Here is a 27,925-nt window from a genome sequence, read left to right as displayed (position 1 = left end):
AAAAAAAATTAAGTTCTAGTTTAATGATAAGTACAGTATTGATATTAAAGCTTAATGTTAAGCCCTTAGAATAACAATTTAATATTTGCTAGCCTGATTACACAAGGAAAGTTCTCCTTTCTCTCTTCAGCCTTTTGTAGTCTTTTAGTTTGTCCTTCAAAACCAGATGTTCTAGTTTATACTCAATTACTGTCATTTCCCTTAACAAAAATGTGTCCTTATTCCTCATATGTTTTCTTAGCAAAAAATACATCCTACTTTTCTTACATATAAAGATATTTCTTTTTTTAATTGGCTTTAACTACATTAGAATTCTTAACTCTTAGAAACATTAATTTCTAGGAAACATTTAGAAAATAAACAAGTGTGGACTATCCCTTACACTAGTATTCTTTAGATTGACAGAATTATAAGTACTCTTTATAATTTCTAGAAGTGTGCTTTCTCATTGCAATTTCTTAGCATGGAACAAGACATGTTTAGAACCAAATTTATCTTTTGTTTCTCTGTAATTAGAAGCCAAAGTAGATGAACCTATGTTCATTGTTTCAGTATGTTTTCTCCTATTTGGAAGTACTCTAAATATCCATTGATTTCCCATCATTTAACTTAGCAAAATCTAAGATTTCAAGTTGCCGGAAAGATCTAGGAAACTGTTTTTAAGTATTTATACCATAAAATATAATTGTTGCTTAAAAGTTTACCTATAAACCCTTATGGGACTTCCCAGGTGGCTCAGTGGTAAAGAATCTGCCTGCCAAGCAGGAGACGCAGGTTCAATCCCTGTATGGAGAAGATTCCTTGGAGAAGGAAATGGCAACCCACTTCAGTATTCTTTCCTGGGAATTCCTATAGACAGAGGAGCTTGGCAGGCTACAGTCCATGGGGTCGCAAAGAGTTGTACACAACTTAGTGACTAAACAACAACAAATAAACTCTTATTCCAATTATATTTAAGTCATTTTCTCCCAACAAATAGATTTAGGTTACTTATGAAAACTCGGAAGTACTAGAAGCTGATTAGCATGGCTCTGAGAAAAGCCTTCTGAGATTCCCATTAGTAACTGGCTTTTATTTAATATCCACCTGAGGCCTCCCACCAGACCTGGTCCAGTTTTCAAATCAGACCTAGTCTAAACTCACACCCAGTCCAGTTTTCAAATCAGACCTAGTCCAGCTCCAGCAGTAACCACCAACAGTTTCTATGGAACTTTGGACTGGGGGAAAGGATTGAATGAACAGACCACAAAGAATGGGAACTGGGGACTGATTGCATACAAATGGAGACTCGCAGCTGCCACCATCCATGCCCAGTGCAGAATCTGGGAAACGATTCCAAATGAACAAGGAATGGCAGATTAAGCCATCAGCACTCCCTAGCATTGAATCCAGGGGCAGAGGTAAGGGCTGGCATTTTCCCCTGGGGAATTTCAGTCTGAAAGACTAGGGGCTTGGTTCCAGGCAGAGTCCTTTGCCAGCTCAGTTGAGCCTTTAAAAGAATCATCTGCCAGTTCAGGCTGACCTGCCCAGTGAAGGAAAAAGTCAATTAGATCCAGAGCTCAAATGCAGGAAGATCAGAGTTCAACCAAGAGGAACTCACTAATGGCCCTCAGAAATGGAAAGAGTGAACTCACAAGGGTTTGTAGGGTACCATACCTGTGTTTCTCATTGTCTCTGAATACCTGTGAGGTTCACTTCAGATCTCATCGCCACCACTAATCTATTAAAAAAAAATTCAACCTATTGCACTTGAAGATAAAATTGGCTTTTTAGGTGATGGATGAATCAGGCAGCATCCCATCTAGCAACAAGAATGGAACTCCAAGGGGTTGTACAAAATGGAAATTATTTACAGAAAGAGATGGGCAAGGGAGCAATTAGCAAAGGAAAGGATTAGTTTTAAGCCAGGACATCATCCTTTTTTTGAGGGGGTGTAGGGAAGGCACAAGTTTTATCATGCAGATTACCTTTTCTTCCAGCAGATTATCTCATTGGTAATGACTCAAAAATTATAGATTGGTTGATTAAGATTGTATTTCTGGTAAAGGTTGAAACTGCAGTTAGGTATTAAATCTAGGTTTGGCATCATGGGCTTTAGTGCAAGTGACACCATTTTGGACCTGTGTTTTTTCTGTTTCAAACTACTTATACTTCTGTACATCCATGAGTTTATTTATTACTTCATTTAATAATTAGTTCCTGGCCATTGGGGGAGAGAGATTTATAAAAGTGAATAAAATATGAATGCTTTTGTAAAAGGGTTGGTAATATAGGGGGATACAGATGTGTACAGACAATAACATCGATGAGAAAACAAAGCATAAAAGCAAGTCACAAGTAAAATAAAATAGAAATGCAAAGGAGAAAGAGACTTGGCTGCAAAAGAGTACAGACTGTTTTGTTTTTTTTATTAATTTATCATAGATTTCCTAAAACCAGTGCTTGGCACAGAGTAAGTTGTTTTGTTGGTGGGATGGTGGGGTGATGGTCAGTGGGGCAGCAAATAATGCTCAGGAACAGAGATTGACTTTGCCAGTAGTCAATTTGACATAGGTTTACTGTGGACATTTTACAAGCCTCTAGCCTGGAGGGTAATCTCTCTTAATAAGCCTATAAAGAAACAACATACTCCAAACAAATGAGGGATCAGTTACACTGTTGTTCCAGGCAAGAGGAGATAAAGGAGTAAAGTCCCAATCTAGTGAAGGTATACCCTTTCTATGAGGTTTTGGTTGTTTCTCAGGAGAGATGGCTTTGCCAACTGAGAGCTGACATCCAGCTGCCAGTGAAAAACTAAGGGGTAGATTTGCCGTGAGACCAAATCTCTCAGATGTTTCTCACAAATTCTCAGTATTTATGGTCTAAATGCCCCCTTACTATAGTGGCTTCTCCACATGTTCTTATCAATAAGTCCACTGCAAGGACCCTCAGTAGCTGAGGTCATGACATCCTGATGCAGCTTATTACTTCATTTTTATATCAAACCAACTTTACTCCTAAAGATAAGTTTTTGCTTGTCTTTGGACAAAAGTGGATTAACACTATTTCTGTTAAATCATAAGTAAGTGGATCTGAAGTCTTATCAAGTCAGTGCACAGCAGTAGGTGCCCCGTTGCCTGTGTACTGAAGTCACAGTGCAACAGTGGAAGAGGTTCCATGGAAGAGGTGATTCTGGAGTGGGGGCTTAAAGCTGAGAGAAATATACATTTCAAGTGGAAGATAGATTAAAAGCATGGAATTAGAGACCTTAAGAACTAGAAGAGACGTTAGAGACCATCTAGGACCATGTTTCTCCTACTGTCTGTTTTCACTGTTGGAGAACTTTGGTCTAACAGTCTATCAACACACACACTTTCATTTATAGCAGGATGCTAAATTGAAAGTGTCTGTGACTGAGGAGCTAAAGTACTGTAGGTAGCAGACTACAGAGATGCCATGTTTGGAAAGGGGATGGCTAGAAAAGGATCCAGAGGATAGTGACTTAGAAAAATTTACAGTTTTCTCAGAGAAAATGCTGCTGCAGCACTCCCCAGTTTTTAAGATCACCCACTTTCATGAGGGGAGGCATTGACCTTCCCATTTGAAGAGATGAGTTTCTTTAGGAACACCTGGAGGGAAACCTGGAGAAGTGGCTCATTGGATTCCCAGTTTCTGAGGTGGGTGTGATTGACCTTTGTTCCCTGACAGGTGATTAACTCAGGCCAGAGAGGTGAAAGTATAACAGGAGGGAAAGAGACAGGGCACAACTTTTGAAAGAATGACATAGCCCAAGGACACAGCATAAACCGATAAGAATCAAATGGGTCCAAGATGGCAGATAAGTTGACTTTAATTAGACCTTGATCCTCAATCAGCAAGCTAAATGACACATCCAGAGGTGCCATGACAGTCCCAAACTGAAACTGAAGTCGCTCAGTCATGTCCGACTCTGTGCAACCCCATGGACTGTAGCCTACCACGCTCCTTCATCCATGGGATTTTCCAGGCAAGAATACTGGAGTGGGTTGCCATTTCCTTCTCCAGGGTATTTTCCCAACCCAGGGATCGAACCTGGGTCTCCTGCATTGTAGGCAGATGCTTTACCGTCTGAGCTACCAGGGAAGCCCCTATCACAGTCCCAAGGCACTGTCAAAAGACCAAGGAGAGGGCAGTGGCCCAAATCCTGGAAATCTCCAGCCCTTCCCAAAAATACTCAGAATAATCCTCTCACTCATTAGCATATGAAATTACCCAGCCTATGAATACTAACCACGCCACATTTCGTGGCTGCACTCACCCTCTGTGATGGCCCACCCTCTGTGGAGTGTGATCCTCTCTGAATCTGAATAAATCCACTTCCTACCTGTCACTTTGTCTCTCACTGAATTATTTCTGTGAAGAGACATCGAGAACCTGAGCTTCATTAGGTCCTGAAACCAGGTACTGTGGGTTTTGGCTGGGTTCGAGTCCCAGCCATGGGGGTTCAAGTCCCAATCTGAGGTAAACAGTTTCAATAGCACCGAGTCCTAACCACTTGACTGCCAGGGAGTTTCCTGTCTTTATATGCTTATATGCCATAGGTCCTGATTAGTCAACACACAACTTATACCTTTTACAGATTTTTTTTAAGGGAAAGAAAAATAATATGAAAGCATTTTCATCAGGATACGCATGAAGGTACAGTTGCTCTTTTCATGGAACCAAAATACTATGATCAGGTAGCATTGAAATAGATTATTTAACTGGATAAATTTTAAAATCTATATAATACCAAAATTAACAATTTGTCCAAGACATGGATTTTTGAAAGTGTGGTAATCTAGGAGCAGTAAAATATAGCTGGAATGCTGCCCCTTAAGGATTACCAAAGAGGGAGACTGGCTGATCAGTAGGGCAGTGGGTGGTGGTTGGCAAGCCTGCTGCATTGTACAACAACATGTGTGCCTGCTCAGTCACGTCTGACTCTTTGCAACACCACAGACTGTAGCCCACCAGGCTCCTCTGTCCATGGGATTTCCCAGTTAAGAATACTGGAGTGGGTTGCCATTTCCTACTCCAGGGGATCTTTCAGACCCAGGAATGGAACCCATATCTCCTGCCTTGGCAGGCAGATTCTGTACCACTGACCCACCTGGGAATATATAGAAGGTGATGTTCTGATTCTATTTAGTTATGGGGCACTGTTCACACATGGTAATGATAACATGGTGGGCTGGAAGAGACTCCCAAAAAATCATACCAGTGCTTAATTGGTGAGTTACTTCTCTATCCCATGAAAATGACAAAATCAGACCCACATCTGCATGTACATTGTTTTTCATTTTTTCTTTTACTTGAGCATCTTTACACTTCTCCAAGATCCATCCTTATTCTCTTGTCACTTAAAAATAATTTGTTAGACAATTTAAGTCTTTGTTAACTTTTCTATACATTTTTACAACATTTCTATTATGCTGGATAGAAATAGATATTCTATTTCTTGATATTCCAGAGGAATATTCTTCAAGACCATGGAGATCAACAGGTTTTTGAATGCCATTACAGTGTATGTAAAATATGCTATTTTCCCTGAAATGTGTACTTTATATTCCTCATAATAGATCTTTTACAGATGAGGAAAATGGGACCTAGGAAGGTTAAGTGAGATAGCTAACAAGTGTCCCAATTAATATCCAAACTTGGTTCTGGCTGTTTCCAAAATATTAACTTTCTTTTCTGTATTTGTTTTCTATTCTTCTATGTATGCTATACAAGTTTCCCACTGGAGCTCCTTTTCAGGGTCTTCCTAATACTTAAAGTCACTTGTAAAATGAGTACTTTCTTTGAATGAGAAATCTATTAGGCAGAAAAAAACAACTTGGCAATAAATTTCAGGCATTAACCCCATGCCAAGCAATTATCAGAAGGCCTAATGTTTTAAGCCCTCACAAGTGTGATCTTAGATAATGGAGGGCGGCTTGCATTGTGAACCTTCTTGATGCTTTATATTGTGATACGCTTCATGGATTGGCTTCCTAAAAAAAAAAATTGTAAAGCATTCTGGGAAGCTCTGCCGATTAAAAAACGGAGATTGGCTGAAGGCTTGCAGCAATTGAATTTTGAATACAGATGGTGCCAAATTGAATGTTTCCATGCCAACAGACTTTTCTTAATAACTTTTAGATGGGAGGGGGAGCATAAAAGGAAACCATCTTTCAGCAGATATATATCCCTACAACATATTTGCAGATTGATTTTGGGAGCTAATTTGTACTTAACTAGTAATTGTTTTAAGTGGATCTGAATATTACTAAATTATCATAAGGAAATATTTTGAGAATAACAGAAATAAGTTCTAGGAACCTCATAAAGACATAAAAAGGGCATGGTTTTAACAAATGTTTATTGGTCTATAGCCAATTATCCAAGATTTTATATTAAGTACAACTTAAACCATTGATCCCCTGGTGGCTCAGAGGGTAAAGCATCTGCCTGCAATGTGGGAGACCTGGGTTCAATCCCTGGGTTGGGAAGATCCCCTGGAGAAGGAAATGGCAACCCACTCCAGTATTCTTGCCTGGAGAATCCCATGGGCAGAGCAGCCTGATAGGCTACAGTCCACGGGGTCACAAAGAGTCAGACATGACTGAGTGACTTCACTTCACTTCAAACCATTGGTCAAAGATTTCTGGATTCTTAAGGTCTGTTAAGATCAAAAGTTTAGAATGTAGGTATAGCAAGAAAAAGGGATATGTATCCAATGATTTGGAATTGATCTTTATATATATATATATATATGTATATATTCAGGTTTATGGAGTAGCTTTTCACTATCTGTTCCTTGATGATTTTTAAACTGTTGAATGTTAAATCATTTCAGGAAGTACTTTTTAAGGAGGTCACTGATAGTTTTCATATCATGTGGTGTGTTACCATAGGTGTAGTATCTTGTCCTCAGCTTTGCATAGCCAACAACTAGATTTTAGTAATTCACCTTGAGGTGATGAGGCTCTGGGAGACTGACTTATGCTACACAAACTCACGTGAGACTGGCTTAGTAATCATTTGAAAGAGATAATAAATTCAAAGTATTATTTTATAACACAGCATAAAACTGTCAGAAAAAATTAATGATGATACTTTGCTCATAGTGCCTTCCCCAGTGAGGACTATGAAGAAGACCAAATTATGGATGGCAAGGTTTGGTGGTGACCAAAGAATTAGAGTAAGAGTAGTATCATATTATTAAAGGATAGTTCATTAAGTGAGAGAAGCTAAATGTACTTCCCACCTTTACTAGTCTGGATGACTTCTAATATGGAAAGAGAGAAACAGATAATTTCTCTCAGATGGTACCAAAGGCTTAATAGCAAATGTTTGCTCTCTGGCTTTCCTTTTGCGTTCCATGCAGCATGTCATCTTCCACACATATGCACACATACCTTCCTCCTTTTCTTATAGTCTGTTACAGACCAGAACAAAACTCAGGGATATTGTTGCTGTTTAGTCACTCACTCATGTCTGACTCTTTGTGACCCGGTGGACTGTAGCCCACCAGGCTCCTCTGTCCATGGAATTCTCTAGGCAAGAATATTGGAGTTGGTTTCATTTCCTTCTCCAGGGGATCTTCCCAACCCAGGGATCAAACCTGTGTCTCCTGCATTGGCAGGAAGCCCTTAGGGATGTTGCTGCTGCTAAGTCACATCAGTCGTGTCTGACTCTGTGCAAGCCCATAGATGGCAGCCCACCAGGCTACCCCGTCCCTGGGATTCTCCAGGCAAGAACACTGGAGTGGGTTGCCATTTCCTTCTCCAATGCATGAAGATGAAAAGTGAAAGTGAAGTCGCTCAGTCATGTCCAACTCAGCGACCCCATGCACTTCAGCCCACCAGGCTCCTCTATCCATGGGATTTTCCAGGCAAGAGTACTAGAGTGGGGTGCCATTGCCTTCTCCCTTAGGGATGCTAAGTAGATATAAATCAATAGTTGGAAGTTTGTATTAGTCACATTATTACTCATTACTTATTACCCTTTACTTGCTTGATTGAACTTGGGTACGTCATCACCAAACCCTTTCAAAACACCTCTTTCCACACGAATTTCCAGGCCTAGTGGCAATTTGAGAACTGCCACCACAAGGAATTCTGTCATAATAGGGATATAAGGTGTGACTAGGAATGTGCATTTTTATGAAGTCATCCAAGACTCCACCAGTTCACTTTAACAGGTAACTAATATTATCCACCATGTCTTTTCTTTTTCTAATTTTACTTTTAGAAGACAATCTTTTTTTTGACCAGATTTCTGCAATCTTAGGACTCAGAGCTTCTAGGAACTTGTGTGTATGAGGAGAAACTTAAAGAGCTGTAGAGGCAGAAATATATAAGTACATACATAGAAATAGACATGTACATAAAATAGAAATATATATATATAACATAAATAGAAGTATATTGTTTAAAACTGTAAAAAAGACATCCTAAAAATGTAAATTAAAAATACAAAGAATTCACTGTCAAATTGAAAACAGCATGCTAAGCGTGAATGAAATAAGGACCCTGAAAACAGATGTTTCCCTTCCTCTCCCACTCCTCTGTCGGTCTCATACACAGTACATTCAGTAACTCACAAAGCTCTACAGCTTAGCACAGGGTTAAAACCAATTCCTAACCCAGGTAAATAAAGGAAAAGTTTTATGTTCTTCTTCAATCTTTATTATTCCTAGATTAATATACAAATGATAATCACACATAAGAGCATGTATTGTTGCCCTATAAACATGAAGAATCAGATGAGAATTAAGTAAAACTAAAGGATACACTTTCATTAAAGATCCAGTTCTCATGACTTAGTCCGAAACCCTTTGTACTCTGCATTCATTCCTTGAATTGATTCTCTTTAGAGCTGCAAAGTTGGGAATATGACTCACATACAAACATTCCAAAAGGATTTACTTGAAAAACTTCCTCAAAAGAGAGACAGAGACAGAAATACAGAGAAACAGAGGTAGAGAAAGAGAAAAGGTAAAATAACATTGTTTGAGCAGAGATGGAAACTGAACAGTGAAGTTGGTTACTAACCACTTTAGTATATAGCTTTTATTTAAGCTTGTAATTTGGTTATTTATCATGGGAAGATGATTAGTAATCTAAAATGCATATTTTAATAATATAATCTAATGCTATCCAGATAGTAATTCAAATTTTGAAGGATATTTGTTGTTAAAGGCTGCTTTATCCCTACCACTGGATATAACAATGTTTACGACAAGTGTAATAGTTTCAAATACTATTTAATGCCATAGGGAAAGAATAATTACAACATTAATGCTAAGTTTAAAATGTAGCATATGCATACCAAGTGAAGGAAGTCAGACAGAGAAAACCAATGATATTACTTATATGTGGAATCTAAAAAAATAACGCAAATGAATTTATTTACAAAACAGAAACAGACTCACAGTACGTAGAAAAAAATTTATGGTTACCAAATGGAAGGTGGGAGGAGGGATAAATGAGGAGTATGGGACTAACAGGTACAGTTCAGTTCAGTTCAGTCGCTCAGTTGTATCCGACTCTTTCCGACCCCATGAATCGCAGCACGCCAGGCCTCCCTGTCCATTACCAACTCCCGGAGTTCACTCAGACTCACATCCATCGAGTCAGTGATGCCATCTAGCCATCTAATCCTCTGTTGTCCCCTTCTCCTCCTGCCCCCAATCCCTCCCAGCATCATAGTCTTTTCCAATGAGTCAACTCTTTGCATGAGGTGCCCAAAGTACTGGAGTTTCAGCTTTAGCATCATTCCTTCCAAAGAACACCCAGGACTGATCTCCTTTAGAATGGACTGGTTGGATCTCCTTGCAGTCCAAGGGACTCTCAAGAGTCTTCTCCAACACCACAGTTCAAAAGCATCAATTCTTCAGTGCTCAGCTTTCTTCACAGTCCAACTCTCACATCCATACATGACTACTGGAAAAACCATAGCCTTGACTAGACGGACCTTTGTTGTCAAAGTAATGTCTCTGCTTTTGAATATGCTATCTAGGTTGGTCATAACTTTCCTTCCAAGGAGTAAGCTTCTTTTAATTTCATGGCTGCAATCACCATCTGCAGTGATTTTGGAGCCCAAAAAAATAAAGTGTGACACTGTTTCCCATCTATTTCCCATGAAGTGATGGGACCAGATGCCATGATCTTCGTTTTCTGAATGTTGAGCTTTAAACCAACTTTTTCACTATCCTCTTTCACTTTCATCAAGAGGCTCTTTAGTTCCTCTTCTCTTTCTGCCATAAGGGTGGTGTCATCTGCATATCTGAGGTTATTGATATTTCTCCCAGCAATCTTGATTCCAGCTTGTGCTTCTTCCAGCCCAGCATATCTCATGATGTACTCTACATATAAGTTAAATAAGCAGGGTGACAATATATAGCCTTGACATACTCCTTTTCCTATTTGGAACCAGTCTGTTGTTCCATGTCCAGTTCTCACTGTTTCTTCTTGACCTGCATATAGGTTTCTCAAGAGGCAGGTCAGGTGGTCTGGTATTCCTATCTCTTTCAGAATGTTCTACAGTTTATTGTGATCCACACAGTCAAAGGCTTTGGCATAGTCAATAAAGCAGAAATAGATGCTTTTCTGGAACTCTTTTGCTTTCTCCATGATCCAGCAGATGTTGGCAATTTGATCTCTGGTTCCTCTGCCTTTTCTAAAACCAGCTTGAATATCTGGAAGTTCATGGTTCACATATTACTGAAGCCTGGCTTGGAGAATTTTGAGCATTACTTTACTAGCGTGTGAGATGAGTGCAATTGTGCGGAAGTTTGAGCTTTCTTTGGGATTGGAATGAAAACTGACCTTTTCCAGTCCTGTGGCCACTGCTGAGTTTTCCACATTTGCTGGCATATTGAGTGCAGCACTTTCACAGCATCATCTTTCAGGATTTGAAATAGCTCTACAGGAATTCCATCACTTCCACTAGCTTTGTTCGTAGTGATGCTTTCTAAGACCCACTTGACTTCACATTCCAGGATGTCTGGCTCTAGGTGAGTGATCACACCATCATGATTATCTTGGTTGTGAAGATCTTTTTTGTACAGTTCTTCTGTGTATTCTTGGCACCTCTTCTTAATATCTTCTGCTTCTGTTAGGTCCATACCATTTCTGTCTTTATCGAGCCCATCTTTGCATGAAATGTTCCCTTGGTATCTCTAATTTTCTTGAAGAGATCTCTAGTCTTTCCCATTCTGTTGTTTTCCTCTATTTCTTTGCATTGATCGCTGAGGAAGGCTTCCTTATCTCTCCTTGCTATTCTTTGGAACTCTGCATTCAGATGCTTATATCTTTCCTTTTCTCCTTTGCTTTTTACTTCTCTTCTTTTACAGCTATTTGTAAGGCCTCCCCAGACAGCCATTTTGCTTTTTTGCATTTCTTTTCAATTGGGATGGTCTTGATCCCTGTCTCCTGTACAATGTCACGAACTTCCGTCCATAGTTCATCAGGCAGTCTATCTATCAGATCTAGTCCCTTAAATCTGTTTCTCACTTCTACTGTATAATCATAAAGGATTTTATTTAGGTCATACCTGAATGGTCTAGTGGTTTTCCCCACTTTTTTCAATTTAAGTCTGAATTTGGCAATAAGGAGTTCATTATCTGAGCCACAGTCAGCTCCCGGTCTTGTTTTTGCTGACTGTATAGAGCTTCTCCATCTTTGGATGCAAATAATATAATCAATCTGATTTCAATGTTGACCATCTGGTGATGTCCATGTGTAGAGCCCTCTCTTGTTTTGTTGGAAGAGGGTGTTTGCTATGACCAGTGTGTTCTCTTCTCAACACTCTATTAGCCTTTGCCCTGCTTCATTCTGTATTCCAAGGCCAAATTTGCCTGTTACTCCAGGTGTTTCTTGACTTCCTACTTTTGCATTCCAGTCCCCTATAATGAAAAGGACATCTTTTTTGGCTGTTAGTTCTAAAAGGTCTTGTAGGTCTTCATAGAACTGTTCAACTTCAGCTTCTTTAGCGTTACTGGTTGGGGCATAGACTTGGATTACTGTGATATTGAATGGTTTGCCTTGGAAATGAACAGAGATCATTCTGTCGTTTTGAGATTGCATCCAAGTACTGCATTTTGGACTCTTATGTTGACCATGATGGCTACTCCATTTCTTCTAAGGGATTCCTGCCCGCAGTAGTAGATATAATGGTCATCTGAGTTAAACTCACCCATTCCAGTCCATCTTAGTTCGCTGATTCCTAGAATGTCAACGTTCACTCTTGCCATCCCCTGTTTGACCACTTCCAGTTTGCCTTGATTCATGGACCTGACATTCCAGGTTCCTATGCAGTATTGCTCTTTACAGCATTGGACCTTGCTTCTATCACCAGTCACATCCACAACTGGGTCTTGTTTTTGCTTTGGCTCCATCCCTTCATTCTTTCTGGAGTTATTTCTCCACTGATCTCCAGTAGCATATTGGACACCTACCGACCTGGGGAGTTCCTCTTTCAGTATCCTATCATTTTGCCTTTTCATACTGTTCATGGGGTTCTCAAGGCAAGAATACTGAAGTGGTTTGCCATTCCCTTCTCCAGTGGACCACATTCTGTCAGACCTCTCCACCATGACCCGCCCATCTTGGGTGGCCCCACAGGGCAGGGCTTAGTTTCATTGAGTTAGACCAGGCTGTAGTCCGTATGATTAGATTGACTAGTTTTCTGTGATTATGGTTTCAGTGTGTCTGCCCTCTGATGCCCTCTCGCAACACTTACTGTCTTACTTGGGTTTCTCTTCCCTTGGATATGGGGTATCTTAAACTCTGTACCAATGACTATAAAACAACAAGGTATCCTGCTGAAGGATATGTTTCTCTTTCTTAAGACCCTTTTAACTAATCCTGTCATCTTAAAATGTATGTTGTGGGAGTGAGCCTGGTAAGATCTTTCTATTGTTAGTTCTAATCCCATTATCTTAAAATGTAAATTATGGGAGTGGGTCTGGTAAAGCCTTTACAACCTTGCAACATTCTTTTGATTTACTATAATGCCCAGTTGAAAATTACATAGCTCTCTTGCTTAGACTAGTATCCCCCTTCTGATGTTTATGTCAGAATATTTCTCTGTTCTTTTTTATACTTTAATAAAACACTGCTACACAAAAGCTCTTGACTGATCAAGCCTGGTCCCTGGTCCCAAAGCTAAATCTTCTTCTTTGGAGATCACAAATCCAACACCATTCACTGTAAGCTATCAGTAGGAACAAAGTAAGAACCTTTCTTAATAGTGGTCAGGTATTTCAGAAGCAATGTATAACTGCACGTACTTTATATTATTCAGTTTTTTTCAGAATCCTGAAATATAAGCATGTGCCTATTTTTAGGTGCTTTCTTGGTGGCTCAGCTGGTAAAGAATCTGTTTTCAATGTAGGAGACCTGGGTTTGATACCTGGATTGGGAAGATCCCCTGGAGAAGGGAAAGGCTACCCACTCCAGTATTCTGGCCTACAGAATTCCATGGACTGTTTAGTCCATGGGGTCGCAGAGTCAGACACGACTGAATGACTTTCACTGGTGTATCGGTGGTAAAGAATCTGCTTTCAATGCAGGAATGCAGGCTCGATCCCTGTGTTGGGAAGATCCCCTGGAGGAGGAAATGGCAACCCACTCCAGTATTCTTGCCTGGAGAATCCCGTGGACAGAGGAGCCTGGAAGACTACAGTCCATGGGGTCACAAAAGAGTCAAAAACAACTTAGCAACTAAACAATATCATCTATTTTTTAGGAATAATAGTAATGATGGAACATTTGTACACATTTAACAGTCTTTAAGAATTTTCCTTTTTTCCCCCACTGTCAGGAACAAATAACTTTGAACACAATTCAGAACAACTTTCATGAAATATGGTTTATTTCTTGTGTTTTTTCTTGACTGTGTTATCTTTTCTACCACCTACTTCTTTGTAGGTCTTTTCTTTTCATTATTGCTTATTTCTTTACTTTTTCTCTCACATAAAACTGAGGGAAGATGTGAGCTTAGCATCCTCAATTCATGGTTCTATTGTGGTTATTAAAATGTAAACTAAAACCTTGCAAGCACATGATACCTTGTAGATAATTTTCTCCATTCAGACAGTTACACAAAAGCCTGTGAGGATTCTAGGGTCATTGCTGAAGCTATTTTTTTTAAATCCTATAGCCTTTTTCATTGTTAGTTTTCACAACATAGAAGTTTTCATTTTTAGGGTTAAAAAATACCCTGATGAGTGGAAGAACTATTCAGCACAGCAGGTTATAAACCAATTAGGATGATGTCCTGGATGGTGATTTCCATGAACCTCTCACATTAGCTATTTCAGCTTTGTCTTTAAAAAAAGAAAAAAAAACATTCAAAGTGAATAGAATAATGAAGAGGCTATTTAGGAAGGTTTGGACTCAGAGGAAGGGAAAAAAATCCTTTCATTAGGTTCCAGATAACAGCTAGCTTAATAAGCAGCAAGAGGCCGAGATTTACTGTAGGAAAAAAGTAAAAGGGTAAAAAATAAAGCAGTGAGATTGAAGGTTGGTAATATCATTGCAACTGGCAGCAAGGCAGGTTCCTATCAGATTATTTTGTTTTCAGAAATAACTATACTAACTTTGCTTTGAAGCTCTTGCTAAGACCTGTCTTGGAAAAATCTAAGGTTCTTCATCAGTGTGTACCAAAATGCCTAAGGACAAGGCTGTTACCTAAACTTTCTTCAAATTGAGATGATTTGTGTACGGCTTTGTGGCTAACGTCTTAGTGTACTACATAATTTCTACTGCTTCATAGCATGACTGTTTCTAATTTTCAAGAGCACAGTAGTAAATGCTCACCAGCCAAGAGTAAAACATGGGAGCATCCTTGTCATTGGAGCCAGTGTTACTTCTGCCTATGGCAGTGACTAAGGTCAAGATAAATTTGTTCCAAGCTGGAGCTTTGCTCTGGCAATGTAATAAGGAAGCACTTTGAACTGGACCCTGGAGTATAAGAAAACTAGAGAGTCTGATGTTGCTAGGAAGAATGTTGATGAATTCAAGATAGTGAAAGAAAGAAGGGGAGCACTTTTGGTAGAAATGGTAGGAAACTGGCAGAATTGGGGGGAAAGAAGTCTTGAGAGATTTTACAAATTGCAAACTCCTTTTAATAATTAGATTGCAATAGTAAGTATCAAGTAACTGGATAGAAATCCATATTCTGACTGGGCTAGCTGAAGAGTAAAATCTAGTCTTTTTTGTTTTTGTTTTTTTTTTTTAAGTATTAAATGAATTTTATTTTATTTATTTTTTTTAATTTTATTTTATTTTTAAACTTTACATAACTGTATTAGATTTGCCAAATATCAAAATGAATCCGCCACAGGTATACATGTGTTCCCCATCCTGAACCCTCCTCCCTCCTCCCTCCCCATTCCATCCCTCTGGGTTTCAAATTTATTTTAGCAGATTTTTGTTTGATTAATTGTAAATAAAATTGTCTACTCCTGTTAACTTCCTGATACTTTGCCTAACCTTCTACTTCTTTCAAGTGTTTGCTCCTACTGTGTAAGGAAGCTCATATTCTTTAAGTCTCCTGTCTGATTTTGCTTCTTAAATTGCCAAAGGGAACTCTAAAAACATGTCTCTGTCATTTCCTTTTATATCGAATCTCTTGTGGTCCATGCTCTAACCACTTCACTGATGCTATTAATGACCACCAAAGAGGTTCATGGGCTTCCCTGGTGGCTCAGTGGTAAAGGAACTGCAGTCCCTGGGATGGGAAGATCACCTGGAAAAGGAAATGGCAACCCACTCTGATATTGTCTGGGAAATCCCATGGACAGAGGAGCCTGGTGGGCTATAGTGCATAAAGTCACAAAGTGTTGGATACAGCTTAGTGACTAAAACAACAACAGAAGAGGTCCATTTTGAGGTTCTAGGGACTACCTCTCAATCTTCATCCCCAGAGCCATTGCCTTGAACACAGGAATAATGTAACCTTTCCCAAGTCTCTCATTTCAGTTTCCTGCATTTAGTCTGCCTGTCTCCAGAGTATCCCAAGGCCTGGCCTTGGCTCTTCCACTCATAACTTCAGTTACTCATCACTATATGAATGACAGTTCTCATCATAACACCTCTGACTTCTTACCTGTTTGATCCATTCCGTGTAGCAAATTGTCTACATTGCCTTTCTTCTTGGGAATTATTATAACTTTATAGTCAACATGAAATTGTGCATCCATGTTGATGCAACCATTTTCACCATTTTTTGATATAAAAAGAACCAACATTTCTGTCTTATTTATCTGAAAATAACTCAAAAGTTAAGCCAAAAAAAAAAAAAAAGCCCTCATGCAAGTCTTTAAGTGAAGAATCTGCAGGTATCACATGTAGTCTGTGTTCTGGAAGGAGCATAGTAAACTAGGCATACGTACCTTACTGGGAAACAATGATCACAGTCTCTTAGTTCCATCATTTCCTATGAGAGGGAAAAATCATTATATGAGAAGGCCAGAGCTTCTAAGACCCCTTTCAAGAATTGCAAGGTTTTTATGACCCCATTAATTTCCTGTCAAAAACTTTCATGAAGTACTCAGGCAATGCATTCTATACAGAGGGAAGAATTTAGACAAAGTCTTATATATTTAATCTTCTCAATATCTTACTAATCTGTTCTTATCTTTCCATCTACCAGCCATCAGGTTTTACCTGGACCCCTATACTAGCATCTTACTCTGTTTTTCTGCATCTTTACTTGCCCTCCCTTCCAATCTGTTCTTTATTAGCAGTATAAGTAATCTTTTGAAACTGAAATCATTTGGTGTCTTTTTGCTGCATGAAACCTTTCAGTGGATTCTTCTTGCACTGAAGAAAAAGACCAAAATCCTTATCATAACTCACAAGGCCACTGGGAACTATGAACATCCCCTCTGTTATCTTTTTTTTTCCTAGTGAGTGATACATTCAGATTAGCGGATTCTCTTTTAAGGGCATAGGTTCCAAGCACATATCAGTATTGAATAGATAGTTGACTTATGTTTAGTATTCCTTATGCAGCTTTGATTTTTGTATACATTCTAATTCAGTCTCAAACACATAGTGGGTCATCAAGAATACATTTTTCATGAGTGATGGGTAGACATAGAAACACATAAATGAATACATGTATACAAACAAACCATTATCGGATAGTCAGATGGCTCCTTATTTCTAAGAACTTAGCAGAACAAAAGTATAATCTTGCTTAAGACCAAATTCAGGCAGTGTTTGTGTGTCTTTTTGTTTTGGTTAAAAAGCGTCAGTTTTATATATTTTTAAAAGACTCTATTCCCTTGCTGCAAATAGTATAGGCACAATGCTACCCTGTTTCTCTTTTTAAAGAAAATAATAGTGATACCGTATGTTTGTTGACAGCTTTGCAGTATAAAGCACTTTTCACACAGATTACCTCATTTTAAATTTCTCTATTTCTTCTGCTACTATGGGAATTCTATTTAAGAATTTCCCTTTAAAACTAAGGCAATTACCCCATTCGGTTCCTGTATTCCTTAACAACACGTTCACCAAGGTATTGTCTCTCTCCTGTGTCTTTCTTGTCCAGATTTCTTATACAGTTATGATTTACCCAGAATAAATGGAAATAGTAGGAGCAAACACAGAATTTTTTATTGTTCCTTATAAACTCAAGCATTTCATTTTAGGGGCTGCCATACTGTTAGGAATTGCCATACTGATGTTCAAAGTTTATTTACATACTTTGTATGAAAGGAGTTTCTCACTTGAATTGGGATTATTAGAAGAGGGAAATGGTTACTTTTTATCTCCTCCATACTTCACATCATTCACTGTAACATTCACAAGTTGCTGAGGTTTAAATAAGCAATGATTATCTCAAGATGGGACCTGGGAAGGGCAGTTCAATTCTCTCATACCCTTTCCTATTGGGCTTTTCAGCTAACACTGTTGTTGTTTATTCACTAAGTCATGTCTGAGTCTTTTGTGACCCCATGGGCAGTAGCCCACCAGGCTCCTCTGTCCATGGGATTTCTAAGACTAGAATACCAGAGTGGGCTGCCATTTCCTTCTCCAATAGATCTTCCCGACCTGGGGATCAAACCCGTGGCTCCTGCATTGCAGGTGGATTCTTTACCATCTGAGCCATCAGGGAAGCCCTTTACTGCTGAGCCAAGTCTAAAATTGACTTAATAATCGCTGATCCTATGTTTGTCTTAATAACCATAGATATGGTAAATGAACTAGAACTGATCAATATTTTTGATCTCACATTTACATTTCTGGAGAAGCATTTGAAGGGTTCAATTGATGCTATACTTCATTAATTCATTTCCTCTTTCCCCCCTTAATTCAGAAGCCCCATGTTCATAAAGGCTAAAACAAAATTGGAACAGGTACTTTGTTTTTATAACTTTGATTAAGTGAATATATTTGTTTTGTTTATATGTTACATGTTTGTGATTATTTTTGTTGTTGCAGTAGTGCATAAATTCTTATTTCTGACTTTAAAGTTTCCATGTGTTCCTTTATACTCCCCTCATGCCAAATTTGGGTTGGGCCCTGAGTAGAAAAACACATTCCCTCTCCTTCGGTAAGTAAGATAGACAATAAATAGACAATTGCCAAGTAGGATAATCAGTGTGTTCAGAGGTAATGGTATGAATTTAGTGCTCTGGAAACCATAATGTAGGATGCCCCTATGCAAGCCCCTGATACAAGACATGGGTAGGGTGGAAAAGAATGGTCAGGAAAAAAATAACCCGTGGCAGTGACTTTTGAACAGAGTGCTGCAGTGTGAAAAAGGGTAGAGAACATTCTGGGCAGAGGGAAAACATAGACTCATGTGAGACGTGGGATAACGTCCTGCCTGTGGAGACTCTTACGTGGCTGTATAGGGTTCACAACAGGTCATAGAAGTCAAGAAACTGGAAAAGAAAACGGGCCACATTACAAAAGATCTTGGAAGTCAGGTAAAGAGTTTTGATTTTATACTGAAAGCAATGGAAGGGTGACCTTAAAAGAATTTAATAAATGCTGACAGACACAGATCTTCATCTTCAAAAGTTTTCTCTGACCAGAGTTTTGAAGATAGATGGGGAGTGCAAAAGGCTGGTATTAAAGCAGTAGTTCTCAGTCGTGGCTGCACATTAGAATTACTGGAAGGAGCTTTTAAAAATGCCAGTGCCTGGACTCCACCCCAAACCCATTAAGTCAAAAATCTTTGGAAATAAGGCCCAGACATTGATATTTGTTAAAGCACCCCAGATGTCCACATGAGGTTATGATTCACTAAATAAGAGAGAGCATCAGGAAGCTTTTAATTAAAACAGTCTAGAGAGGAGACAGCTGGATGATAGAGAGGTTAGAAAAGCCATTAAGGAGGTTGAATGAATGACTTGGCATCTTGGTTAAAGGATAAGAAAGAAAGACGAAGCAGAGATGATTTGTAGATTTCTCCTTGAATGACTAGGGTAGAGATGATGTGATCAATTTTGGCTATGTTGAATATTCTAAAAGAATTTTGTAAGATTTGGCTATGTGGATATGGAGATGAAGAGAGAGTTCTTAGATTAAAAACACAGATTTGACTATGATCACTGATAGGTGGTAAATGAAACGATATAAGTAGGTGAACTCACCAGGGAATATATGTAAAGTAAAAAGAAAAAAGGTCTCTGGGAATAACAATGTTTAAATGATGAGCAGAGAAGGCTGAGGAGTGGCCAAAGAGGTAGAATAAATTTCTTTTTTTTAAATCTTGCAATGTTTATCATTGGAAGGTTTCAAGGAGGGCTCATCAGTGATAGCAAGTACTGAAGGAAGATCTGGAAAAAATAAAGACTTTATCTAGATAATCTCCAGTGCTGTAGTGATTTGAAGATTACTGTTCACATCTTAAAAAGGAATTCCTGTAGCAAGAGTCAAAATGGAGTAGATTCAGAAGGGTATTTAGGATATGAAAGTAGAAATAGTGGGTGTAGACTAGTACCCCTCAGACTTTAATGTGGATACAAATCACTTTTGGAGTCTAGTTTAAAAATGCAGATTCTGATTCAGTAGCTATGAAGTGGGACCAGAGATGAGTGTGTGTGTTCATGTGTGCCTGCTGTCACTGTCGTGTCTGACTCTTTGCGACCCTGTGGACTAAAGCCCGCCAGGCTTCTCTGCCCATGGGATTTTTCAAGCAAGAATACTGGAGTGGGTTGCCATTTCCTTCTCCCAGAGATCTTCCTGACCCAGGGATCGAACCCTTGTCAAGATACTGCATGTCTAATAAGTTCCTAAGTAACATTGCTACTGCTGGTACACAAACCATTCTTTAAGTAACTCTGGTATAAGTAAACCACTCTTTCATAAAGGAGAAAGTCGTAGGATTTGCCAGAGTGGGTGTAGAACCAAAAGAAAGATTTTTTTTTGTTTTATTTTTTGTTGTTTACTTTTTAGATGAGGTTCTAGACTGAGATTGAAGATAGAAAATGGGTAAAAATGAAATCATTTCTCTTAGGAGGTATAAGAATTTTGAATGCTGAATACAGGAAGGGAATTAGGCATGAGGAGGACTCGATGGACATGAGTGTGAGCAAGCTCTGGGAGTTGGTGATGGACAGGGAAGCCTGGAGTGCTGCAGTCCATGGGGTCACAAAGAGTCAGACATGACTGAGCGACTGAACTGAACTGAACTGAAGAAGACATGGTAAGTCACTGTAGTATTCTTTCTTGGAGAATCCTGTGTACAGAGGAGCCTGGTGGACTACAGTCCATGAGGTCACAAAGAGTCAGACACATGCAAAGAGAAACCTAAACCTGAAGAGAAGAGGGTAAGGAAGACTAGAAATAAAGAAAAGTCCGTTAGTAGACAATACCTGGCATTTTGCTTTTATAACATGTGATACCTGTTCAAGGAATTATTATTTTTATTCCTTAACTTAATTGGCTAGACTGTGGGCTGTGCTTGTGAGAAGTTAGCCCACTTTGCTTTTCAGGTATAACTTGCATTTTCTACACTCATCAACTCAAAGTTTGAGTGAAAAGGTGTAGGGATGAAATTCAGTGTGTGTTCAGGGTGGGAAAAAAGTCTTTTTGTATTCTAAACGTTAAAAATATTGTATTCCAACAAATGCATTGACTTTGATGTGCAGATCTGTGGTGACGAATGGGTTTTATTGTGTGCACTGCATGCTGGTGACATGGTAATACATTCCTGGTGCTGGAATTATAATGATACTCTTTAGCTCCACTTTAATGAACTCTTGCTACACCCTTTTGAGTTGTTAGTACTTTATTTGCTACATTTGCCACTTAATTAGCTGAAGGTGGGGACAGGCTGAACAGATGGATTGTCCAGTGATATGTTGTGTCTGTATCACATTGAAACAATTTATTTTCTGTCTTGTGAATGACCTACGATTGTAAACTGAAATATTTTTACATAGCTATAGATTAAGCTTCTCCTCCAACTTTAAGCTTTCATTTCAACCAATAGTTCCCCTTTGCCAAAGGAAGCCATTATTTTTTAAGTTGATTCATTTCAATGACCAAATCACATTTCAACATCTGCCTGTTTATGTAATTAATAAAATAATTTACATGTTCCATTATGACTGCATATTGGTATTTTCTTATAAATCTACAACTCTCCAACCAGTGGCAAAAATGTGGTCCTTTTTCCTTAAGTCATCTTTCCTTAAGTATAGGAACTAACACACACTTTCCTATATTTTATAACCAAAACAGAAGAATGAGCTTTTGTCAGAAGACTAACTCATTTTCTCTATGAGAATATTCAGCATACTTTCTTTTTTTTTTTCATTTTTTTTTCAGCATACTTTCAAGGAGGTATAGTATGATCTTTGACATTCTGTTGATTAGGAAATTAAGCAATCTTTCCCGTGTACATGTGACTTTAAACAAAATATTTTGTCATTTTCACACCTATAAATTCTGTTTACTGTCTTTTAAACTTCTGTGTTCCACAGATGGTATTGTTTCTTAATTTAAAAGTGGCTTTAATAACTTAGAAATGTGTTTAAATAATATGCTGCTTTGTGCTTGTGAGAGAGCATTTTATGACATTTTATAATGAAAAATTCTAATGCACAGAAAAGCTGAAAGAACTGTAAATGTCCCTGAACCCACCACCTAGACTGTGCTGTACAAATTCATCCCTTTCTCTGCCCATCAGTCCTTACTATTTTCTGATGCATTTCAAACTAAATTTAGAGACATCAGTACTTTTTACCCCTAAGCACTTCAGCATGCTTATCATTAACTAGAGCTAAGCGTTCATTTATAGTTCTTTTTGTTGTTTTATTTGCTTGTTTTTTTGTGGCAAAATTTGCATAGAGTCAAAAGTTCAAATCTTATGTGTACCAGTCAATGGGTACTGATGAATGGGTACACCTGTGTGATGCATACCTCTGTCAAAAGAAAGGAAAATATCACCTGAGAAAGGAAAGAACCTTTGGATGTTAACTAGACTTATTATAGTGATCAGTTCATAATATATATAAATATCTAATTATGCTGCTTACCTGAAACTAATGTAAGTTTGTATGTCAATTATATCTCAAGTAAAAATAATAATGATAGTAAATGGATTAAAACAATGTAGTTGGTTGGTAGAAGGACGTGTGCTCATCTTCTCCTGTGAGAGCACCAAAATCACAACTAGCTGTTGAGCAGTCATCGACAGGACACTGTGTCTGTATGCTAAGTCACTTCAGTCGTGTCCGACTCTTTGCAACACTATGGACTGTAGCCCACTAAGTTCCTCTGTTCATGGGATTCTCCAGGCAAGAATACTGGAGTGGGTTGCCACGCCCTCCAGGGGATCTTTGCGACCCAGGGATGGAACCTGCGTCTCATGTCTCCTGCATCTCTTATGTCTCCTATATTGGCAAGTGGGTTCTTTACCACTAGCGCCACCTGGGAAGCCCAAGGAACCCACTAAGAAAGATACCCCATGTTCAGCGATAAAGGAGAAGCTGCAATGAGATGGTAGGAGGGGCACAATCATAATAAAATAAAATCCCATACCCGCTGGGTGGCAACCCACAAACAGGAAAATAATAGTACCAAAGAAGTTCTCGCAACCAAAGAAGTTGTGAAGGTTTTGAGCCCCAAATCTGGCTTCCCAGCCTGGGGATCTGGTAAAGGGACTCAGAATCCCCAGAGAGTCTGACTTTGAAGGCCAGTGAGATTGAACTGCAGGACTTCCACAGGACTGGAGGAAACAGAGACTCCACTATGGGAGGGCACAAACAAAAACCTGTGCACATCAGGACCCAGGGGAAAGGAATAGTGACCCCCACAAGAGACTTACCAGACCTACATGCAAGTGTTGGAGGGTCTCCAGTAGAGGCATGGGTCAGCATTGGCCCGCTGTGGGAACAAGGGGCGGGGGGTGGAGGACACTGAAAGCAGCAGTCCTGGGAGGTGCCCTTGGTGTGAGCCCTCTTGGAGGTTGCCGTTAACCCTACCATAGAGCCCATAGACCCCAGGGCTGGGTCACCTCAGGACAAACAAAATTGAGAGGGAGGCAGCACAGCCCCACACATCAGCAGACAATTGGATTAAAGTTTTACTGAGCACTCCCTGCCACCAGAGAGACCCAGTTTAACCCACCACCAGCCCTCCCATTAGGGAGCTTACACAAGCCTTTTAGCCTCATTCACCAGAGGGCAGACAGAAGAAGCAAGAACTACAAGCTTGCAGCCTCCTGAACGAAAACCACAATCACATAAAGCTAATCGAAATGAAACGGCATAGGATGATGTCCCAGATGAAGGAACAAGATAAATCTCCAGAAAATAATAATGATAGTAAATGAAGGGAACTTTTTAATGTTGGCTTTAGTTTATTTCAACTGAATTTGAACATGACTGAATATGATTGCCAAGCTATATCATTCCAGGGAAATGGTACAGATGTCTATATGCTATTTGTTCATCCAGGCACTGGAATAACTGAGTTCTTCCTAATAGCCTTGTAAGATGAGTTTCTATCTGACAGAAACATCAAGGAGCATGTATTTCACAGACTGTTAGAGCTGGAAAGAACTCTAGGGATCATCCAATCTACTACCCACCTTTGCTTAATAGCTCAGGATTTGAAAAGTCCTATGGTGTTACAAAAGTGCATAACTGCCTATCTTTCCCCTGTAATTAGGGGCCAAATACTCTGCTCAGTGTCTTGTGTCCAACATTTCTTTAATCTTCATAGATTATTAACCTTCTTGTTATTATTATCCCCATTCTACAGAGAGCAAACCGAGTGTGAAAATAGCATTAAATTATTAATCTTTGGCATGTGCAAACTAACCTTAAATGTTAGACTGATATTATAAAATATTTTTAACTTAATTATTTGTTCTGGGTCTGTCATCTGTGAATTTAAAATGAAATGCTTGGCTGTTCCTGAATTCCAGCTTTTGGGGGATTTAGAGGAGAAGCATATATTCAAATTAGTCATAGCAGCTAGGATTTAATCATTTGTCTATAATCCCCCCCTTTTTTTTTCAATTTTCTGGTCTGAAATGTCTTCTCAGACATTGTATTCTGTTTGCACAGCAACCACATTCCTCTGTCCTGTTCCTAAATAGAGTAAATGCCCATTTCTTCTAGCTACATTCGATTTCATGGTTAGTATGTTTCTTCCTCTTCTTAATGGGTTTGAGACTTCTCTTTGCAGAGTTTAACTACAGATGAAACTTCTACGCAACCATGTTTAAATTCCATGTGGAAGTAGAAGGAACACATCTTTTTAAATTGGAGGATAATTGCTTTACAATGTTGTGTTGGTTTCTGCCATACAAGAATATGAATCAGTCATAAATATACATATATCTCCTCCCTTTTGAGATCAGACGAGATCGGGCGCCTTCAGGCCGATACGGCCGGAGACATATCTCCTCCCTTTTGAATCTCCCTCCCACCCCCTAAGAGGAACAAATCTTAATATTTCCTATAAATTGGGTCATTATTATTTTTACTTCCCTTGGTTCCTTATAAATCTTTGACTATAAAACATTGATGTATACTCACATTACTCAAGGTATAGTTGTACCCTAAGTTTATACAAGAATAGAATAATGATGATTTCTTTGTTTTCAGTACCCTTCTTGATAATGCCTAGCCTTTTGCTGACTGTTTTGGCCTCAGGGAACAGTTTGTTTTGATTACCATATTTTCTTCCTGATGCTAACAAATGGTTCACAGTGTATTAAACTTCAATTGGGAAAAATTTCCTTACAGTTGACCACAGTTAAATAGATGACACTCTTTACCCATTCAAATGACCTCAAAAAATTTACTTGTAATTTAAATATTTAAGCTCAGTGCTTTCTACCTGGAACTCTTATATACTCTTGGACTCATTGAGATCCACAGAGTGCTCCCCCTAGCAGATTACAAATGTTTGCTGGTGATTATAATGTCTGTACAGAGAAACAATAACACCTTACTTTAGTATGGTCCTTGAGTCTTTTATCCATTATTGAATTTTACCTTCACGATGATACAACTATCAGTATTTCAGTTTTGCAATTGAGGAACTTGAAACTGTGATGAATCAACTTACGCAAACTACAATACCTATTTCATCACAAATCCAGGGCTATAGCCCATTACTAACTGCTAGTCAAGGTTTCTTTCTAAAACTTAGTCACAGTGATTTCTAATTCTCAGACGGTAACTTGAGTGCAGAAATTGGAACAGAGCTGTTCTTTGTTCTCTAGCAATATATATATTAAAAATTCAGTCATTTCAGTTTTGAACATTTTCCCTTAGAAAAGATGTTGAGGGAATTTATATCAGTCAAGATCATATATTGATACTCAAACATAGCTAGCTTAAAAACTTGAAGTAAAAGACTGGTTAGTACTAAATCAACTGAACTGTTTCTTTCTCTGCAGTATTGTGGTTCTTGACATGATTGCTTGGTTTCCAATTTGACATTTCTGGAGATCTGTAAATCAGGACACATGCTGAGTCTCAGTCTGTCATCCTGAGCCCTAGCATTGATTATTTATTCCTTTCATTATCCAGCATCTACTTACTGCACAATTCCCTTGAGAAGCTTACCCTATTGGACCTCTGAAAGATGAAATGCACACATTAGGGTAGCTCTTCAGTTACCAACATGTGCTGATTATCTGAGTTTATAAACATATATTTCTTATTATTTCATTTTTGTATGTCAGATGAGTCTGATATAAATATAAATCTACAGAATGGGACCAAGTACATTGCCATAATATATCTTTGGTCTGTCGTTAATATCCTGGGTGAAGTGTTGCAAGTATGGTGAAATTCTGTAGTTTGAATTGTTGCCCAGTTATGAACAGTTACCAACTCTAACTACCTTGATGGTCCATCTCCAAATTAACTTTTCTCTTTGATGATCTTCAGATTTTATATTTACTTTCATTCCTTCATAAAATGAAATAGATTTAAAAAAATTCTAAAATTCTCTTCTGTATACATTCTTCAGGGTCTACTCTTAGGATAGCTATATCAATTATACTCTTTTTTTTTTTTTTTTTTTTTGCTATGTCACATGGCTTGTAGGATCTTATTTCCCCAACCAAGAACTGAACCTGGGCCCTTGGCAGTAAAAGTGCAGACATTCCTAACCTCTGGACCTCCAGGACATTCCCTACATTGCCTTTTTAAATTTGCATAACTGATTACTGCTCCATTAGTCTGTATGTACTGATTTGGTTCTCTGATCTAGTCTTACTCACTGTCCAGTGAGTGAGTGTCAAAAATCCTTTATCACACAAATCTAAGTACTCAATTGTATTGTGTCCTTGGTGCAACCATTGCATCTCTTATTCATATCTGCTCAAGCAATACATATTTCACATCAGCCCTTTTCAAAAAGATGAATTCTCCAAAGTTGTATGTATAATACATTTTACAAGTCTTGAAAATATATTATTAAATTTTTATTGAAGTACAATATACATGAGGAAAAGTGCACATCACATAAATGTCTAGCTTCATAAATGTGTGGCAACAGATTACAACTGTGTAAACAGCACCCAAATCAAGAAAAACTATATTAGAGGACCCTTAAAAGTCTCTATCATGTCTCTTTCAGTAAGTACCAGTCCCACAAAGGTAACAGCTATCTTGACTTCTGTAATCATCTTTCTTTTTCCTGGTTTTGCACATTTTATAAATAGAATAATATAGTAAGTCCTTGGTTTTGGCTAACTTCTTTCCGTCACCATTATGTTTGTGAGATTAATATATCTTATTGAATATAGATGTAGATATTTAATTCTCATTGCTGGGTAGTATTCTATTGATAAATTTACCACAAGGTATTTATCCATTCCACTGTATGGTAACTGGGAATGTGGGTACTTTCCAAGGTGGATACAATCTTCTAATTTTGTACATGTCTTTTGGTGAATATAAGTATGCATTTCTCTGGGATATATACCTGGGAGTGGCCTATAAGTCAAATCATGTTTAAATATCTTTGACAAGTGGACTAGAGAAATCTCTGGTGTTTATCTTTTTGTAAAGAAAATAATCTCTCTATAATTTCTGCTCTGCAAAATGGATTCTCACATATGGTTAGTTATTTCACAAGGGGTGATACATCTGCTGTCTGTCTTTCAAGTATTCATCTGATTGTACTTATGTTAATAACAATATGATAGTTTATTGTTGTGATTATCCTCTGGAGCTCAGTATGTTTCAAAATTTGAAAATGCCCATAAAAATATCCTTATCCAATAAATACATGCACTTGTCTATGTTACTTAGTCTAAGATTTAATTTAAAAGACAGACTGAGGCAAAAAGACATGCAGCAGATTTTCTCTGACCTACAGTTTAAGAATGTCAGAGAGAGATCATTGATTAGTTTTGACTTACTGGATTCCTCCCCCCCACAGTTATTTTTAATTTATGGATTTTTTGAATCAGATGAGACTACTCCACTAGT

General features: G+C 38.4%; 1 protein-coding gene and 1 non-coding gene across 10 annotated transcripts in view; one reads left to right on the top strand and one right to left on the bottom strand.

The window, feature by feature from the left end:
• DMD (dystrophin) overlaps nt 1–27,925 on the top strand; it is a 2,402,664-nt gene that overhangs the window by 1,775,743 nt on the left and 598,996 nt on the right. The window lies entirely within an intron of this gene.
• Nucleotides 4,030–4,101, bottom strand: TRNAC-ACA. Its single transcript has one exon. It is a non-coding gene; the product is annotated as a tRNA-Cys (tRNA).

This window comes from Bubalus bubalis, chromosome X (assembly GCF_019923935.1).
Source record: "Bubalus bubalis isolate 160015118507 breed Murrah chromosome X, NDDB_SH_1, whole genome shotgun sequence".
Lineage (NCBI taxonomy): Eukaryota > Metazoa > Chordata > Mammalia > Artiodactyla > Bovidae > Bubalus > Bubalus bubalis.
The sequence above is the reverse complement of the archived record's forward strand: the minus strand, read 5'-3'. Positions and strand labels throughout refer to the sequence as shown.